This window comes from Artemia sp. Qi Xiang Cuo, chromosome 8, assembly GCF_049724085.1.
Source record: "Artemia sp. Qi Xiang Cuo chromosome 8, ASM4972408v1, whole genome shotgun sequence".
In the NCBI taxonomy this organism is placed as follows: Eukaryota; Metazoa; Arthropoda; class Branchiopoda; order Anostraca; family Artemiidae; genus Artemia; species Artemia sp. Qi Xiang Cuo.
The window spans coordinates 71,496,504-71,516,413 of NC_142801.1; the positions used below are offsets into that span (position 1 = coordinate 71,496,504).

The 19,910-nt window shown below is 34.9% G+C and overlaps 1 long non-coding RNA gene across 1 annotated transcript in view; it reads right to left on the minus strand.

Moving 5' to 3' along the window:
• The window catches only part of LOC148949769 (uncharacterized), a 241,024-nt gene that overhangs the window by 124,055 nt on the left and 97,059 nt on the right, over window positions 1–19,910 (minus strand). The window contains exon 4 of the long non-coding RNA XR_016142099.1: window positions 204–292. This is a non-coding gene — a long non-coding RNA (uncharacterized LOC148949769). The remainder of the gene's footprint in view (window positions 1–203; window positions 293–19,910) is intronic.

A 19,910-nucleotide genomic window follows, 5' to 3' on the forward strand; every position in this document is an offset into this window, starting at 1 on the left:
TTGTGAGTATAATTGGAGCAATGAAATATAAATTACTTGGCTGAAAGACTATACTCACAGATTTATAAATCAAAGTAGTGTAACAATTAAGTGGAATAGGGAAATAGGAATTACATAGCAAAAAGAAAATATTTAGAAATTTGTAAAGTGAGATAGTAGATAGTAATGATAAATTGTAAAGTGGGTAGTGAAATAGAACTTACTTGGCAATGTTGACATAGAGATTCTATTCAAAGCTTCACCAAGAGAAGTTGAAGGAAGCAAATACATTGGTTCCTGAGTCTCTGATATTCTAAAAAAAAAACAAGATTACAGGTTACGACAGTGTTCTCTGTCGTATAATAATAAAAAACAAAACTATAATTAACAAAGGATGGTTTAGAAGTAAAGAATGGATCGATTTGTAAAAAAAAAAAAAAATCAGGTGTCACCCAAATAAACATCAACTTTTGCACTGTCAATGGCAATGGCAGCTTTTAATTACTCTTACACTCATGTTAAAGCACAAGAACGGGAGAACTGTTCTGCCAAGCGTAATAGAACTGTGCCAAGCGCTGTTGAGACTGTGTCAAGTGTACCAGGACTGCACCACACATGGAAGAAGTGTGTGCACTTGTGGCATTCGAGATATACAACACATTGTGGAAAAATGGGCAAACACTCGACAAAAGATTTCGTACTTCTCACGTTCTAATAATCTTTGGATTCGTGGCTAAGAAAAGCTAAAACTTTATGTTCCTTGGAGTATCCCCCCAGAATTATAGTTATTATGCTTATTTTGGAAAGCTTGGAGCATTGTTAGTGTTGGGGGAGTTGTTATTTGGCTTTGTTCTGTTTATTTTATCTCTTCGCCACCAATTTCAATTTATTACAGGAAAGTGGTTAGGGTCTAACCGTTGCAGTTATTACGGTAAGTAAGGACCTCTGATCGGATGGGTGAATATGAATATGATATAGGCTTTTAAAAAGCTGTTATTGTCAAGGGCCAGAAAGAATACTTTTCCCTTGTTTTTGACCTAGAAAAGTAAGAGCGAGGTGGGCTGGGGCTTTATAGTCTGTCTGAGAAGACTAACTGAATTTCTCCTACCAAGCCTTTGTTCCTTTTAGCCATGTTTCTGCTTTCGATTGGAAACAGCAAGCAAGCAATCTGCTTTCAAACAAGCAAGAAAAATGGCATCATTAGGGGGGGAGTACTTGCACCCTATATCCCCCCGTGGCTTTTGCAAATTATCTTCTTTTCTGGGTGTTTTTCGAAAGCCTTGTTTTAGTGTTATAATTAAAAAATTAAAAACGAAAACCTGCCCCTCCTAGCTTTTCAAAATAAATGCTATCCCCCTCGAATTTTCTTGAATTGATGCCACAAATCTCTTATCACTTCTTACCCTACTTATTAATTTTTTTTTATTTTGTTATCTGTGAATGTGGCATAAAATAAAGAAACGAAAAACAAGAATTGTGAGGTGTTTTGAAACTAGCTGACCCCTATTCACCATAGGCATACTTCCAGCCTTCCCAACGCTCACATTTCTTCCTGAATATATGCCTCCGGTAGCTTAAGTGTTTCCGAGAAACTTTGTTACAACCCTTTTTACCTCGATCATCTTTACAACACTGCGCTGCCTCATATTATGTGTGTAGTTCCTTTCTGGAAGATTTTTACTAAAACTAATAAAGGAAAAATTTGTTCCGCCATGTTCGGTTTTGCCAAATATCAAATCTACATTGACTCCTAACTCCAGATTCATTGGCAAATATGCAGTATTTTACCCAGAAATCGGAATTCCAAAACCGGGTGAAAAACACAAAAAGAAAATTGCAGAACACCCATAGTTTTAAATTTTTAGTTGATTTTTATATTTGATTTGTCGATTTTTCCCCCTTGTCTTCTATTCAATAGAATTTATTAAGTTTGTTGCTGTTTTGCAAGTGTTAATGCTATTTTTTTTCTTTGTCTTTTTTTTTCATTTGTTTCATCCTTCTCAGGCTTTGTAGGCGGATTTTCAACTAATTTAAATATCATACTATATTTATCCCAATTTTTGCAAGGATGTTAAGATTCTGGTCTAGAGAAGGTAAACATTTCCTGTCCATCTTCAAACTAAGAAGCTGGCGAAGGGCCGGTAAAAATCTTGGGAGGGGGAGTGATCCATATTTGTGCTCTTATGATGCGGGTCCATGATTCTTTTCAGACAAGAAGTAACGTGCCTATCTTTTGTGCTTCAGAAATTCATATTAGTATTATAAATTTATAATAATAAAAGAAGATCTATGAAGTAAATTGCCCCCCCCCCCCATAACAAATAAGCATAAAGTGTATGCCAAAAATAGAATAACTTGATCTGTATTATATAAAAAACATGGTTTATGCAGTTTCTTATAACCGCACAAGAGCATTCTTGCCTATTTGACCCCCTCCCCCTAAAAAAAATCTGTTGACACTATGGACTCGATATGAAAGGAATTTTGAACTTAGCCCTGTCTATATTCTACACGATTTCGGTTCCGCTGCAGTTTTGTCGGATCTGTTTCACTAACTACCCTTTACCTTCATTTGCTCGGTTTGTTTTCATCACAGTTCATATATTATCCAGTATGATCATTCTCTATCTCACCCATTATAAAAACCCGGACAGGGGTTTTTATGCAGAAACAGGCTAAACAAGCTAAGGCAGAAAGAAGTGGGAGGAGCTTTTTGTTCACGATGACCAGAAATGATCTGCGATAAGCTTACTGTTATATTCTGTCTACTGTGGTTTTCATCTTTCAATTCAAATTTTCTGGACAAGTGTTAGCCCTATATTTCCATCTTACCTAAACATTGATGTTTCCATATTTCGTTTGCAAAAGGCGTGTTCCAAAGGAAAACTGATATGATTTCCTGGTAGACCAAATCGGCCTTTTTAACATTAATTAAAGAAAAAAAAAACTTGATCTTATGGAAGTAAACAGTGAAGTTGAAACTTCAAACAAACAAAATCTGTTACTTCGCAGATTACGTGTACGTATCTACAGATATACTTATAAAATCAGCTCAACTAAGTTGGCGCATGGTACTACGCAATGTCTATATAATAGTAAAGACTAGCGGCTTTCCAGAAAACTGAGCTTCCTTGAGGTTTTTAAAGAACTGTAATTGTAAACCAAAAGTTATAAATAGGCAAGGCCGTATCCATGATTTTTGTTCGGGGGGGGGAATTTACAAGAAAAAAAAAAAAAAAAAGCATCAAAAACGTGTTTAATGCATTTTTATTACGTTTTTATGAGTCTGACAAACATTTCAGGGGGGGGGGGTTAAATCACTCAACCCCCCTGGATATGACCTTGTAGATTGGTTTACTATAGATGGTAAAAAAAATATTAAAAACCTTATATATTAGTCCTTAATTTTGTTTGGGCTGCTTATGAAATTATCTGTTCCTAGGGAGTAAGACGCAAGTGCTTGTTTTAGGTGTTTTGGCAGCTTAATGTTAGGAGACTACTCGATTATCAAGTTGCGGCTTACGGCTTTTGTGTTCCAGTGTGCAAATAATCTAAGCCCAAACATTTTTTACCGTGCTAACTGTCATTACGAGACTAGGTTTAGTGACAATTGGGTGGTTGAGTATGGGAGCAGAGCACGGGCCAGATTTGGAATGTACGGTCCGGATTCTTGAAACTTCTGTGTGAAACTCACTACCGATGAACGTTAGGGCAGCTGTACTTCTTTTTGATTTTTAAGACAAAGGCAATTAAGCAGATATTAAATGATAATAATGATAGTTATAATGATAGATAATAATAATAGTTATAATGATAATAATTAAACAATATTAAATGACAATAATTTCATTTTTATTGGTAGGGAGGGGGAGAGGGCTATTTTTAATATTGCTTTGGCTAGTTTACAATTATAGAGTGTAGTAGGGAGGAAAGGTGGCAGGGAGGTGGGATGGCAGGGAGGAAGGTTGGTAAGGAGGTAGGGTGGTAGGGGGCTGTAGTATGGGTGTGTTATGGAAATGATAATGTAGAGAGTCTGGTTTGTTGTTTGGATCGTTTTCTTTTTTTTTCGTTTTTATTAGTTATTATTGTATTAGAGTTCATGAAAATGTCTAGTATTTCATGCTGCAAGCTAGCAAAAATGTCAGTTTTGTCATGAGAAGAGCGTTTGTATTTTGTAAAAATTGTTTTTCTGTTTATGAGTAAAAAGACCAAGGGGACGACTTTTTTGGGGGGGAGGGGGTCGGTATTATGTTTTCAGTAAATCTAATTCAAAATACCATGAATCAATTTATTTCAGCTGGTTTTGTAGATATATGCTGCGTAATCTACATAGCACCGATTTTTGTTTGTTTAAGTCTAAATTTTGTTGTTTACTTCCGTAAGAAAAACTTTATTTCTTAAAATTATTTTTAAGAAACAGTCGGTAAGCTAAAAAAGTCGATTTTCAAAAAAATCATTACAATTTTAATTCGAAATTTAAAAACAAAATCTCGGTTCCTCAACACAAGTTAGGTTTTTTCTCAAAGGTTCTAGTATGTTTAGCCAAAAAGCCTTGTCAATAATTTCTGCATAATGTATAGTTTCTCTAATTACATCGTGCCGAATTGATCTACGTGAACCGCTAGACTCTGTGAAAAAAATTTTACACAGTGTCTAACACCATTTCTCGATAGGTGCTAATTTTAGGAAATCATCGTTTTGAATTGCCTCTTGCTTGAGTATTAGTCAATTTTTTTTACATCTTTTTTTTTAGATTGTTTATTCGGAATAATAAGTTGCTCTAGTTTCCGAAAAATACTCAGCTACAGCAAAACAGGCTCCGACTTTCTCTCTTTTTAGATATAAGGTTGTGTTTTTGTTAAGGCTGACTCTGTTGTTTACAGTAAAAAATTTATGTCAGATGTATTTGAAGCTAGTAGCTGATAAAGGCACAGATTGCCTTTTCTAGCAGCATAATGTAAGACTGTTTCTATCCGATATTCACCATTTACATTTCGGTCCATTTTCTAACAGGTTGTCGAGTCAAAGCTATTCGATCTTCAGTTACAGCAAAGTGTAAAGGTATTCCATCGTGTGGATTTAAAGTATCTATAGTGGCGCAATTTGAAACTAGCAGCCGACGAATATCCAAATTGCACTTTTTCACAGCATAATGCAAGGGTTGGCATTTCGGTTGCCTCCATTTCCTTACAGATATTGAGTCACATTATTTTTTCGTAAAAAAGGAAAAAGAAAAAAGGACTGCAAACGAGATTCGAGATTATCCTTGCAGGTAAAGTTGAGTAGTAACTTGATCTGCCTTGTTGACTATTAGCTGCCTATTCCCTACTTTTTAATACAGTATAGCTAAAGATTAGTGAAAATTTGATTACACTCTTAAAAAGAATAAAAAATAGAAGAACTGTGGCCAGCAGGCTGGTTTCTTAAAACAAATGCCCGTAAAAAACTATCCTGGATGGCTTCAAGATCTTTTTCAATATATTTAAGGGACTTCAGAAGTAAAAAAAAAGGTAATGAATACGGCATTGGACTTTAAAGTCCCTGCCGGGGGTGCAGATCTCCGTTTCTTGGCCCTTCAGCCAGGAAGTGCAATGGGGAGGGGCAACCATCCTTTGCTTTCGCACATCCTTCCTGTTTATCTTCTCCAGGTACCCCCTATACCCCATCTAAAGGCGGGTCGACTCTGGCTGAATTTACAGAGTCAAACACTGACTCCCGTCCCAAACCAAACAATTGGGTACACTAGGATTCGAACCTTCGTCCTCTCGGAAAAATGATCCTAAATCCAGCGCACCAATCCACTTCAGAAGAATTGAATTAAATTTAAACCTATTTTATATTTTGTGAGTAAATGTACGGGCTTCAAGTTTCGTATTTTCTTCTTTTTTTGTGGAACTAACAGCATAGTTTAAATGTTTAAATAAAACATGCTTAAATAAATGTCCTTTTTTCATCTTCGACTGGTGAGCAGAGGTGCCAGTTGGGGAGGGGAATATGAGATAATTGTGGTATTAGATTTATTATCACCACTATATTTTTCAAAGCATCTTTTTGGTATTTTTATTGAAAAAGAGAAATGAAACAAAATTGGCCACGCTAAATTTTGAAAAATAACCGTTTTGTGTTTATTAAAACAGTTGAAAAATCCGTTATCATTACCCTACATTTTTGTGAATTGTTTTTATTACAAATTTTTGTAAAACGTATAATTTTAGTATTTTTTTTTAAAAAGTTGAAAAAAACCTTTATTTTCTCCCTACATGTTTGTGAATTGGTTAAGATGAAGCTGGAAAGCTTCACACGCCCTATGTGTAACCACAGGGAAATGTTTCTTAAAACACTCTTAGATGTTGTCGTCTTTAGAACAAACTGGAATATTTTCTCTTCCTTCCAGAAGAAACAATAAAGAATGGAATTCTTATGAATTCAATTTGAAAGGTTTCTTATGAAACCTTTGTGTTCAATTAGGAGTAATTTCTGTGGTTTATTTTTTCAACTCGTTCTGAATGGTTTTTGCTAGATCTACTTATTTACTTAGATCGTCTCATGCCTATAAGCAACTAAGCCAGTGATTTCTAATTCGGTTGCTCGCTCAGAAACAATAGCTCATTCAGGGTAGTTTTAAGACTTGTTGACTCTTTCTCCAGGGACCGACCTAATGTGCACTGTCTTCTCCTTCTTTGACAACCGGATGGGGTCCAACACTTCGTGTGGGAGGTATCCTTCATTCATGCGGGTTATATGCCTCTAGTATCTCCATCTCCAAATTCTGATCTTGCTATTCACCAGTGGCTAATCAGTGGCTGTTCAGTATCTGTCCTTATCTGGACGCTAACCACTCTGTCAGATCAGTGAATCTAATTAGCCTTTAAGCTCCCTGAATTTGAAACCCCTTTCCTTTGATTTTCACCGACTTCTTCCAAAGGGCTGTACATTAAAAAAAAATTGTACAGAAAGCGGTATATGCAACAAGTGGCGGTTGTGTGCCACATACAATGTAAAGTTTTTTGCTGTTTTACTGCGGCAAACTCTTATTTCTACACGAAAAATTTTCTCATGGCAAGTTTTATTTTCATATTTTCTTATTAAGCAATCAAAAATACTTCCAGGCAATGTGTCTGCATTTTAAATTTATTGCTAAACCAGACTTGTTTTCCAATCGCCAAAAAACCCATCAATTTTCCATTATAGAATCCGTTTTAAAGTGATTAATAATTTTGGTACCAACTCAGCTGTATCTGTCGTTCCGGAACTTGGCAGTTCAAAAATGCTTTCCCTTCACTAGATGGGATTTCCAAAACGTGGAAACGCCCTAAGTTATAATCTATGATCTCAAATTTATGGATAAAAAAGGGTATGTTCACATACACAGCTTTGTCGACATTTTGAAAGAAGATACACAAAAACTCTACTTAAAAAAGCGATTTTATATTGAACTAATTAAAAAAAAAAAAAGTTTTTTCAACTGAAAGTAAGGAGCAACATTAAAACTTAATATAGACAGAAATTATTACGTATATGAGAGGGGTTGTCCCCTCCTCAACACCTCCCTCTTTACTACTTTCAAAAAAGCATCTTATTGTTCTAATTAAACGAACCTTGTGTTTCAGGAGGCGGTCGGAAGAATTGGGACGGAATTCAAACTTTTTTGAAGTGAATAATTTTGGTAAGTGTTTCTAAATGGAAATTAAAGAAGGAAATCATTTGCGATATTTATTCTTTCTTGTTGCTTTTTGTTTCAGTTCTCATATTGATCATTAAATTTTTAAGACGCACGATTTCTTATGAAGATTAGAGAGAACCCCCCCCCCCCCCGAAATGTTTGTCTGACTCGTAAAAACGTAACAAAAATGGATATAAACAAATTTTGTACGCATTTTTTTAGTTTTTTTTTGGGTAACCTCCTTCCCCACCCCGAACTTTTTTTTTAGTAAAACCCCCTCCGAAAAAAAAAATCCTGGGTACGGCCTTGGTTGGCCAAATTTAAAATGAACCTTGTTTACCTCCAATATGGTTGTTTTGCCACCCCTCAAACACGAATGTAGGTTTAGGGAGGTTGAAAGGATAACAGAGCAAGGTCTTACTTTGGGTCCTCAAATGATAAAGATCAAAAATCCAGAAATAAATCTGGTTTTAGCAAGGTTTAACATACCCGCCTTTCTGTTAGCATGCATATATAAAGCCGCCTCAGTTTTTAGTTGTAGTCTATATACACGCATCCGTGATCTTTCTTCTGGCAAAAAATACAAAATTTCACATTTTTGCAGATAGGAGCTTGAAACCTGTACAGTAGGGTTCTCTGATATGCTGCTGAATCTGATGGTATGATTTTCGTTAAGGTTCTATAATTTTTAGGGAGCATTTCTCCCTTTTACGAAAATCAGGCAAATTTTCTCAGGCGGGTAACTTTTGATGTGTATGACTAAACTTGATGAAACTTATATATTTGAAATCGCCATTAAAATTTGATTCTTTTGACATATCTATTGGTATCAAAATTCCGTATTTTAGAGTTTCGGTTAGTATTGAGCCGAGTCGCTCCTTGCTTACAGTTTGTTACCTTGCATACAGCACTGTTTGATAATTGCATAATTTGGAACCCTTATTACTAGGGCTGCAAATATAATGTTGCCCTCAATGATTTATTTTTTCAATCTTTAAACTGTGTTGCTTGAATTGAATACCATGAACGATCCTCTCCTATGTGGAGCCACAGGAGTATCCGGGCATGTGGTATATTGAAGAGAGTGGTCAGTTGTTCTTGATTCGTCTTGAAGGCTCTGTTCGTTTTTGGGTCCCTGGAGCTTTTAACGTGCAGTTGAGTCTGCACGGGAGAAGCCCTCTCCCTTTACGTCTACCTTGACGTCAAAGGGCTGTCATAGAAATCCAATACTATTTTTCCTATGGATGCTGTGCCGTCAGAGGACTCCGTTTAAAATCCAATGCTATTTTTCCTATGGATGCTGTGACGTCAGAGGGCTCCGTTTAAAATCCAATGCTATTTTTCCTATGGATGCTGTGACGTCAGAGGTCTCCGTTTAAAATCCAATTCTATTTTTCCTATGGATGATGTGACGTCAGAAGGCTCCCTTGAAAATCCAATACTATTTTTCTTATTGATGCTGTGACGTCAGAAGGCTCCCTTGAAAATCCAATGCTATTTTTCCTATGGATGCTGTGCCGTCAGAGGGCTCCCTTTAAAATCCAATACTATTTTTCCTATGGATGCTGTGCCGTCAGAGGGCTCCCTTTAAAATCCAATGCTATTTTTCCTATGGATGATGTGACGTCAGAGGGCGCCCATTAAAATCTAATGCTATTTTTCCTATGGATGCTGTGACGTCAGAGGGCTCCGTTTAAAATCCAATGCTATTTTTCCTACCTGTGCCGTGAAGCCCTCTCCCTGGCTTCTCCAACCATCCCTTCTGTATGATGGTGCCAGAAGAAACGTAAATATAGTATGTAAGGGGTTACATGGCTCTTCATTAGTTCAATGCCGTTCTGTTTGAAAATATGTCGGAATCATGGATAGAAAGATTGTTTTATTGATTTGTTCAAATCCAATGCCAAGGTCTTGCTTTGCCCCTGTGTGGTACTTCTCAATTCTATGTATGTATTTCTATGGAAATCTATGTGCAATTTACTTCTAAACAAAATATGAATTTTCCATCTATTGGTTTTACGTTTTCAGCTTGAAAAGGAAAACAAAGAAAAAGATAGCAGTCGGGATCTGATACAAATATTTTCTAGGTTTCAAGTAGGATAATAAATTTCATAATGATTTAAGAATACTTCTTATTTCTATTAAATGGCCCATGTGTTCGAAGTCATTCTCAAAGAGTTTGGACAAAGAATCAAGCTCTTGCGAAAAGAGCCATGGTTGAGGAGAGGGCAGCCAGGGTGAAAAATAATAAGGTCCCAGGTTATAGTGTGGTAAATAAGTTTCTTAAATATAGTGGCTCTGAGGTTAGAACTAAGTTAGTGAAGATTTGAAAATGATTTTTCAAAAAGGGGAAGTACTTAGCGATTAAGCGAGGTTAAAACCCTTAGATGCTGTGGATAAAGTTTTAAGAGAAGAACAGTGCGGTTTTAGGGAGGGCAGAGGATGTGTAAACCAAATTTTCCCTCTTAGGGCAATAATTGAGAATTGCCTGTGTAACCAAAGAACTTTAGTCCTAAGTTTTATATATGAGCAAGCGTTAAATTCATTTGGTAGAAGAGCCTTAACGAAGGTCTTCTCTTATCCTTGTATGGTATATAAGACAAATTTATTCAAGTGATTAATGCTACGTGCGACAATAACGCTGCTGCGATTAAAATAGGAAATGAGGCTAGTAGGTGGTTTCATGTTAAGTCGGGAGTTAAACAGGGTTGTGATCTTTCCCCATTTATATGGGTCATTTTCATGGAATTTGTCCTAAGGAACACAGGAAAGGCAATGGGACAGCACGGAATCAAATGGGGAAGAAAAACGTTCCTGGACTTGGATTATGCTGATGATTTAAGCATCCTAGATGGAAGTGTGAGCAACATAAATGAACTTTTAGTGGTTTTGCGAGTTCAGGGTGCTAGAATAGGTTTGAAAATTAATCTTAAGAAGACTAAGTTGCTAAGGCTAGGAATAAGTGAAGATAAAAAGGTGACGTTGGGTAACGAAAAGATCGATCAAGTGGACAGCTTTTTTTTTTACCTTGGTAGTATTATTAGTAAAACCGGTGGCTCAGGGTGTTTTTTCTCATAGTTGAAAAAAGTTTGGGTGAATGGGAAGATAAGTATGCTAACCAAAGTTATAACATTTGAAGCAACAGTGATGAGAACGGTAAAATATGGTTCTGAAGAACTTGCATACGGATTGTTTTTGGTACCGACTGACTGACCGTATCGCAAACAGTAGGCTGTACAAAAAGTGTGGTACAGTCCTGTATTTTAAGACTATAACGAGAGAAAGGTTGAGATGGCTAGGGCATGTTCTGCGGAGAAAGGATGACAGATTGTCAAAGATTGTCCTTTCCGGCCAACTGTCTAAGGCTAAACGGAAAGCAGGTCTTCCTCGGCTGGGGGTGGGAGGATGTCGTAAAGAAAGATTTGAGAAAAATTGGTATTTCCTGGGATGTTATAAAGAGGGAGGCTTTGAATAGATTGGGATGGAGGCGGAGCGTGCTTAGCTGTGTTGGCTTCAGTCGGCTTGGTGCTGCAGTGAGTTGTTAGCACTAGCAGCTCACGGAGACTTAGGATATTTGGGCACAAAAATTCACTTTGGAGGCCTGAATGCCCTGTCCCCACCTTCAAAAGGATCCACCAGCAATCCTCTATAATCGCTGATGTGCAATTATGCACCATCATGCATAATTTTATCAAAGTTCAAATGAATCACATTAGTTAAAAGAAGTTATAAACAAATGTGCATATTAGCCATTAGAACAGGATGAATATGTAGTTTTTTGACAATTCTCCGTCGAAGGGCTATCTCCAGATTTTCATTCTACATCTTTTTGGAGCCCTTAAGGCCAAAATTATCCTTTCGCACCTCAAAATGGCAGAAAATGGTGCTTCGCCATGGCGATATTTTTTCTGCTTAAAATGGGCACTAGAACTTTCAGTTTCCTTTCAAATAAGCCTTCTTTTAAAATTCTTGGACCCTTGGCTTGATACGATCACCCTGAGGGAAAAAGTAAACAAATGGAACACTCATCTGTGGTAAATAATATAAAATTTCATTAAAATTATTCGCCTTTTGGGGAGTGTTCTCCTACATTTTCAATAATCAAACAAATCTTCTCAGGTTCGTAAGTTTTGGTGGGTAAGTTTAAACTTATTAACTTTCGCAAATTCAAACTTTCTAGAGTTCCTTTTTTAGTGTTTCGATGACTATTAGTACGAATCAAACCTAACTTACATTTCAATACCACTAACTGCTTTATAGCATCAAACATAAGCAGTCAACACACCAAGGGCAATTGTATTGTGAGGTGCACCCAGGAGCACTGACAGCTCTCCCTAGGTAAGGAGAAGAAAATGTAAAAATATGTCATTTTTGCCATAAATTTATACCAAGATTTGTACAAAAAAAAATAAGTGGTTTTTTTAGGGATTGAGCAATTTCCCAACTCTTCCCTCCCTATGCTAACGGGTACATCTACTTTATTACCCTAAAAATGTAGCTGCTGTGTTTAAACTTAAGTTGGTTAAGCTTTCGTATCCAACTTTTTCTTTCCTCTTTGGAACCATTTAAATTTATATCTAGACATTATGTATTTATTTACGGTAGCTATACTAAATACCACAATTTAAATCTACATCTAAAAACCAATAAATTGATAAGAAATTGCCGACTACACCCTACGAGGCTAAGTGGTGACATGACTGATAGATCAATTAAAAATAAATGGCAAAAAGCCAAGTTTCGAGGGATATTGATCTTAAGTGGGAAAATCATTACGTGAAAGAAATTATCCACTAGTAGAGAAAATAATCCGGGCGAAATAAAGGGTCCATACCAGAGGGCATAATAGTTCTCCAATTTACTGTTTGCTAGATTTACTAACTCAAGATTAATTGAAAAACAAATCAAAAATTAAGAATATCCTTCAAGTACCAAGGACATCAAAACAAAAAAGTTTTTGTCCCGGGCACTTATAATAGCTGAAAATCATATTTTTTTAGATCTTTCTTTTTTTATTCAAAATTATAAGGTTTTAGGACAGTTTTTGTCAGTGTTGCCACTTTAAACTGTGCAAATAAATACGTAAAATAAATTAGTTAAAATTGACAACGCTTTCGCCTGTCAAGCTTCAAACTTATATAATATATTGATTCCAAAAGGAAACTAAACCTGCAAAGGAAGGCTACTTCTTCTTAAGTTGTTGTGTGCCATATTTTTAACACCCACTACATATTCTGAACCCAAGGCCGTATCCAGGGGAGGGGTTACCCGGTTTGAACCCCCCCCCCCCCCCGAAATATTTGACCGAGTCGAAAATAAGTCGAAAATTAGTAAAACCTAGGTAAAAATCAGTAAAATTAGTCGAAAACTGAGTAAAAAATTAGTAACCCCCCCCCCCGAAAAAGTCAAAAATTAGTAAACCTCCCCCCCCCGAAAAACAAATCCTGGATCCGCCCTTGTCTGAACCCACTACTGTCAAAAACTGCGCAACTACATACGTAGGTTATTTTTCGTTTATAACTGAATCGCTGATTTTTACTGATTTTTGAAGATTTATATAGTTGTGGAATTTCCTACTTGACCAATCTGAATAATCAGATTCATTTTACTGTCCTTATTATTTTAAGTTTGTTCAACTTTTTTGATAATTACTAAGCTCTCAGAGAATTAAAATAAAGTAAAAAGTAGCGAAAAGGATAAGTTTTGTACTAACAACTTTGAAATGATTGCTCCTTGTTGACATTTGCAGATAGTTGTCTACAAAACAATCCAAAAATTACAAATGATGTTTTCAGAATAGCCAAATCGCTTGCTATTCTAAGAGTTTAATTCACTGAAAATTGAGCCTCACATAGATAGGAAAGATGGAGGAGAATTGTTTAAAGTAGGAGGAGGGAAACAAGTCAGTCTCCCTGTGTGCTGCAGCTACGGGGTGTCTGGGGGGGGGGGGGTTGTCCAAATTTATAATTTTTTTCACTTTGATCAATTAAACGAAACTGGCTCAAGAACTACGCTTTGGCTAGATCTTAGAAAACCGGTTTCATAACCACGAAGACAGATGATGGGTGATAGAATGCATTGTACTTGTATAATTTGGATAATATATTTGCGCATAGGGGGCGGGGGTTAGGTTAGGAGTTCTTCCCAAATACTTTACCCTCACTTCCACCCCCCTAATGTGCAAATATGTAGCACAAAATATATTGTTATATAAAATAAAAGTTATATGAAGGTTATATTTCATTAGGATTAACCAAACTTCTCTCTTGAGTCCCTTCAGGGACTTCCCTTCACTTGACAGCCTCAAGCATCTCTTTTTAAATTATCATCTCTTCCCATATTCTCTGTATTGCCCGATTTCAGAAGATTTTACTTAGTCAGATAAAAGAAATTTTTTTATGCTTTTCCAGGTTTGAGAAACATCAGGTTCATCACCCTCCATCGACCAAAATTTTAGAATAGCTCGAAGTCAATCCTGAGTGAGCTGTAACTTCATCAATTTAGAACCAAAAAAGAAAGATGATGAATGGCTTTTAATGCTATGGTTCATGGTGCCCTCTACTCGTCATCCGTGCATTTTTGAGAGTTTGTGTAAATGTATATATCAGGTTCTATTATTTCTCATTTTTTTGTTTTTTCAAATTTGTATTTCAGCTTTTCTATAATGAAACTTCTTATGAAATATAATAATTCATATAATTTCTATGTTATAATGTTTATGTAACTTTCTTTTTACGTAAAAAGTTGGAATGCGGAAGAACTGTAAACCAGTGGAAATTTTAAAGAAGTTTAGGTAAATGTTTTATCTATTAAAAAGATTTAAAAAAAAATTTTCATTCTAAACAGGAAATGAATTTTGAAACAGATTCGTCTTGGCTTGAATTCTAATTATTGAAATTCCCACAGCCAGAAACATAAAATAATATAAAAATGGAAAACTACAAAAATCAGATTTCTGTTTGTATCTCCTGCGGCTATCATGACAGATAAAATTGGGAAAGCAGCTTTTACTTAAGAAAATCTTCTTAAAGTAATTATCATGCTGAATTGAATCTAAAATTAAAATTTTTATGCTTAATGATTCTATTAATTTTTTTTATCTTTCAAGATTTGGGCGTCTCAGATAAAAAAGTTTTTTTAATTGTTTTGGAAAACTTTACAATACAGACAGGCAGGCTACGCTAAATTTAAGAACTTAATTTGGTGCTTAGCATAAGGATTTGTTGAGGTTTTTTATTGCTCTTTGTAAAATTCAGCTTTTCTGAATTTTGAACAGAAAAATTTAGCTGTATAAGGAGAAAGCTAAATCAGAAAATGGAACAGATTTTTCTCTTTTACCCCATAGTTGTTTGCAGCGAACTGGTAGTTGTCGAGCTGCTGGTAGCTCGGAGGGGATTTTTTTTGCAATTTGTGAAAAGATTTCAACTTAGCGCTTGGGTTGCTTTATCTGATTTGAATTGCTAATCTCAGTAATGCTCAGATTCATGACTCATAAAAATAATAGAAACAACAAAACAACAGAAGAGCCGTGGATCCCGTTAGTAAACATATAAAATAATGAAAATTGATGTAAAATAATAATAGTCGATATAAAATAATATAACAATAAATATAAGTTGATATATAAATTGAATAAATAAATAGCATATGTCAATATATTAAATGATATAATATAATAATGTATATTAATATATATGATATGAAATATTTGATTTTACATATTTAATATATAAAGTAATCCAAAGTATTTACTTTAAAACATAAAATATAAAATACAATATAGTATATATATATATATATATATATATATATATATATATATATATATATATATATATATATATATATATATATATATATATATATATATATATATATATATATATATATATATATATATATTTATATATGTATACAAGATATATAAATAGTTAGATTAATTCTTAAAATCTGATAATAAAATAATAATAAAAGCTGATGTCAACTTTCACGACTTTGGAGTTTTTGGAAAATGGTCGCATGACTCTGGATGCATTAATGGAATAGGACATTAGTTTAATCGATAAAATAGAGAAAATTATAAATATTTTTTTTATAAGGAGCTTCAGTAAGTATTTTTGGCTATTACAAGAAATCTTTATGATGGTAAAACGACTGGACTTCTCTTTTAATCAGAAAACTGATTATTTGTTTATTATTACCACAACGCACTGTAGCCACAACAGTAGCCACTTGTCGCGCTAATAAAACCTCTTGTGACTAGAACTTGTGAATAGACATGGGCTTCTCTAGTGGGGGGGGGGGCAGCCAATTCTTTGATGAAGGGCGGGGGGCTGAAGTTATATTGGCGGTTCACAAAACCTTACTTTGCCAGCAAGTTCTATCATACTTATGAAATCTTTATTAGTAAGTAATCACCAAGAATCAAAAATCATCGATAAGTTTCAGCATTAATAAATCTTCTTGGATTAGAGCTAAATCTTTCCAAGACATTATGGATAATGGCTTTTCGTTTGACATTTATTCTGTCATTCCAGCTGTTTATTTCTAGCTTTTTTAACCATATACCTTTTATCAACTCTTTTTTAACCATCTACATTTTTACTACTGCTTTTTCAACCATATCTAGTGTAAAGTTGTAGTTCTTGGGGGGTAGCTGCCCCCCCCCCCCCTCTGCCCCTCCTTCCGCACGCCCTTGATAGAGTTGTGGAGAAAACCTTGTAGAAAAAGCTTACTTTTCTTTTAAAATGGTTTAGAGACAAGGTATTAATTTGAGTGAATCTAGCATATTCTTGAGCATATGCAAATGAAGGGAATTTAAGATAAATAGAGGGATTTGAGAGGAGGCGAGATTAAAAGGCTGAGAGGAGAGATGGCAGGATTTAAAAGGAAATAAAAAAAGAAAATTTGACTAGAATTCTAAGAGCGAATGTTACTATCGAAGGAAGAAACACTGACAGGCAGACGCATTTCTCACACTTGGAACAAGCAAATAATCAAAATTAAAAAATTTGGATCCTGACAACTCCGGAAAATGGTTGGGGGGTTCAAATTAAGAACTAGGGGTTCAAAACTGGGAATGTGGCAGTGTTCTGGTAAATATAATTTGATGAAATTGGAAGGAAAAAATTGAAAAAAGTTCAAAGGCTCAAAACATGGAAAATGAAAGAACACCATTAAAAAAAAAAAAAAATATTACCTCTAATTATGTTCTAGTAAAAAGCACTCAGGCTTTGTGAGGCGTTTTTTTTTTTTTTAATTTTACTTTTAAAAAGGAAACTGATATTTTAAAGACACGTTGTTGGCTAGAATTCCAAGCTCAAAGGTTCCTATCATTAGAAACATAAATATACAATAACTGACAGGCAGTCATATTCCTTTTGCTAAAATAAACAAAAAATTTAAAATCTGGGGCATGGAGACGAAAGAGAAATTGAAATTCATGATTTTGAAGTAAACAGCTTCTTTGATATATGAGAACAATATTTAACAAACTCAGTTCCAAACGAACAATATACATAAAAGTAATCACTTTGACTTGACTATAGACATATTAATCTAAAATAGACTAAAAATCTGAGACATACGCAGAGGGGGAGGGGCTTGATCCCCTCCAACATTCTAAATTTTTGTTAATTTATGGACACTTCCTATTAAATCTATCAAATGAAATTTTTTTTTAATAGCTGCCCCCCTCACCTCACTAAAGTCCTGTATATGCGTCTGCTACAGACAGCATGTGTTTTGGTGAGTTCCTTATGCTTTTTCTGATATGTCACTAGCTAAGGTTTTCTAATTCCTAAGGTGTTTGAAGTAGACAAAACCAGTTATTCATGTCTGCTTCACTGGTACCCTACTGGTTACCACCATTCTTGTCTATAGCCTAGTGGCTCTTCACCTACTCACAATTTGCTATGCTTTTTCTATGTTATCTGGCATCTATTCGGGTAATAAATATATGGACGTGACAAAAAAGCTATATTATCCATATAATATCTATGTTATCCGATAATATTCAAATTATTTGGTATTTGTTCTGGTATTATATCTGTGGACGTGGCAAAAAAACTATATTAACTAAAATATACGATTTCTACACTATCTGGTATCTATTCTAGTAATACATCTATGGATGTGGTAGAAAAAAAGATTCATAATTTTTGCTGTTTCCTTATATGCTTGAGTGTCAACAATATTTAAAAGAAAATTTAGTACGAGAATAGCCATATCAGTATTTATAAAAGTTATTTGGTTGTAGGGTGAAGATTTTTTCAGGGATTTCAAAACAACTATCTGAGACACATCTTTAGAATTCACCGGACCGACAAGATCAATAACCATCCAATGTTTCCACTAGCTTCTTCTTATAATCCGTTAACTTAACTTCCGTAAAAATTCGTAGATTTCGTTTGGGATTCAGTAGAATTTTCCGTAAACCACTAAGTGCCACAAAAGTTCCATGGTCAAAGTACATGACCGCAAAAACCGGGCAACTTTTTCCGACCTAGTCGTTCGCAGTTACAAGTTTGGAATTTCGCCTATATTAGGAACTTTTTTCTCTTTTGCTGGTTATTAAGTTTCCCAAACTTTTCTCTTTTTGCAAGGGTTTTGTCCAACACCCTTATAAAGAAAGCAAAAATGATTGATACCAAAGACGAAAAAAGTCGCAGATCAAACTCTATAAAAATTTGGGTGTGACGACCCGTTGACGTTCAACCGAAAATTAGAATTTGGAGCAGAATTCTCAGGTGATTTGGTGCAAATATTATAAGGACAGAGTGAATATTTCATTTTCAATAGGATACCGCGTTTTCCTTAGGTATTGCATAGAATCCGTAACTCCATTCTTTTTGTCCACAGCCAAACTTCGAATTCCGTAGATCTACGGGAAAATCCGTAAGTAGGAACACTGCAACCATCTACGAAAGATATGCTAAGATTGCTGAACAGCTGCGTGAAATTAATAAGATTACAAGTAATCTATGGTGATATGAAGCCACAATTGGTAAAAGCCAACTCCATAATTTTGCTTGTTGTTGATTCCCCTAGATCAGGACGACATATGACAGGACACAACGCTCGGGTGATGATCTATGAAAGATAGTTCGCTGTACAGGTCATTCTTGGAGGGCCTTTGGTCGGCAGTACTCGAGAGATCATCTTGGAGAGGCAGCTTTGCTGCCGTATGTGCCAGCCGGCGTGGAAAGACCTGTCGCTAGTAAGCAAGATGACATATTTTGAAATAAAATAACAATTTTACGGGAAGCTTTCTTCTGATTACGCAAATTTAACTGCGAATCAAGGGCTTTGCAGTCTAAAACCCAGAGAATGTAAAAGGTATACGTGGTTGCATTGATCAGATAGAATAAAATTTAAAAATTCAGACTAGATTCTACAAAAAAAGTAGCAATATCTCCAAACCAAGCAGTAAGCCATTTTGCACCAAAAAACTATATATTTTTTTATAAACTTATATTTTTATATTTTTTATATTTTTATATTTTTTTATTTTTTTTATATTTTATTTATAGATATGACTATATATTTATGACCTATGATATGACCTATGGTAAACTATTTATTTTATCATAGACACAAGCAAGACGGTATCCAGGAACAGTGCTACTGTGCTTCACCCCCTTCTCCCCAAAAATATCCAACTCGTAAAAACGTAACATAAAGTCATTGATACAAACGAATTTCTATGCGTTTCCCCCCAACAAAACATCCCCCCCGAACAAACATTCTGGCTATGCCCTTGGAAACAATCCCGTTTCATTTAGCTAAATTGCAGTATAAAAATGATTGCTAATTAATCCTCTAAAGCCCTTAAATGTCTAATGTGATGTTAGTCCAATGGATTGCACATTGAAGCTAGGTCTGGGTACTGAGATCCTCATGTTTTCCAGCAATACCTTTTTGTTAACAACATAGTTTAGGCTAAAGCTTTTATGTTCAAGAAATATCCATCTGCAAGGAAAATAGTTTCTTTGATTTGTTGTTACTTGACATCCTCAAGTTTGGCAAACTTTTGATACCATCCTGCGTACAATAATTGTACCATTTATTTATATTTTTTCTGTTAAGAGCTTAAGTTTTTCCTACATTGTACCATAATATTTCTTTTATTTGATTAACTATATCCTCATGTCCTGCATCAATGTCAGAATTTTCAAAATTCACTCACCAAAATTATTACGTTATACATTTTTATATATTACGAATGGATATTATTATTATTATTATAATTATTATTATTATGTACTAT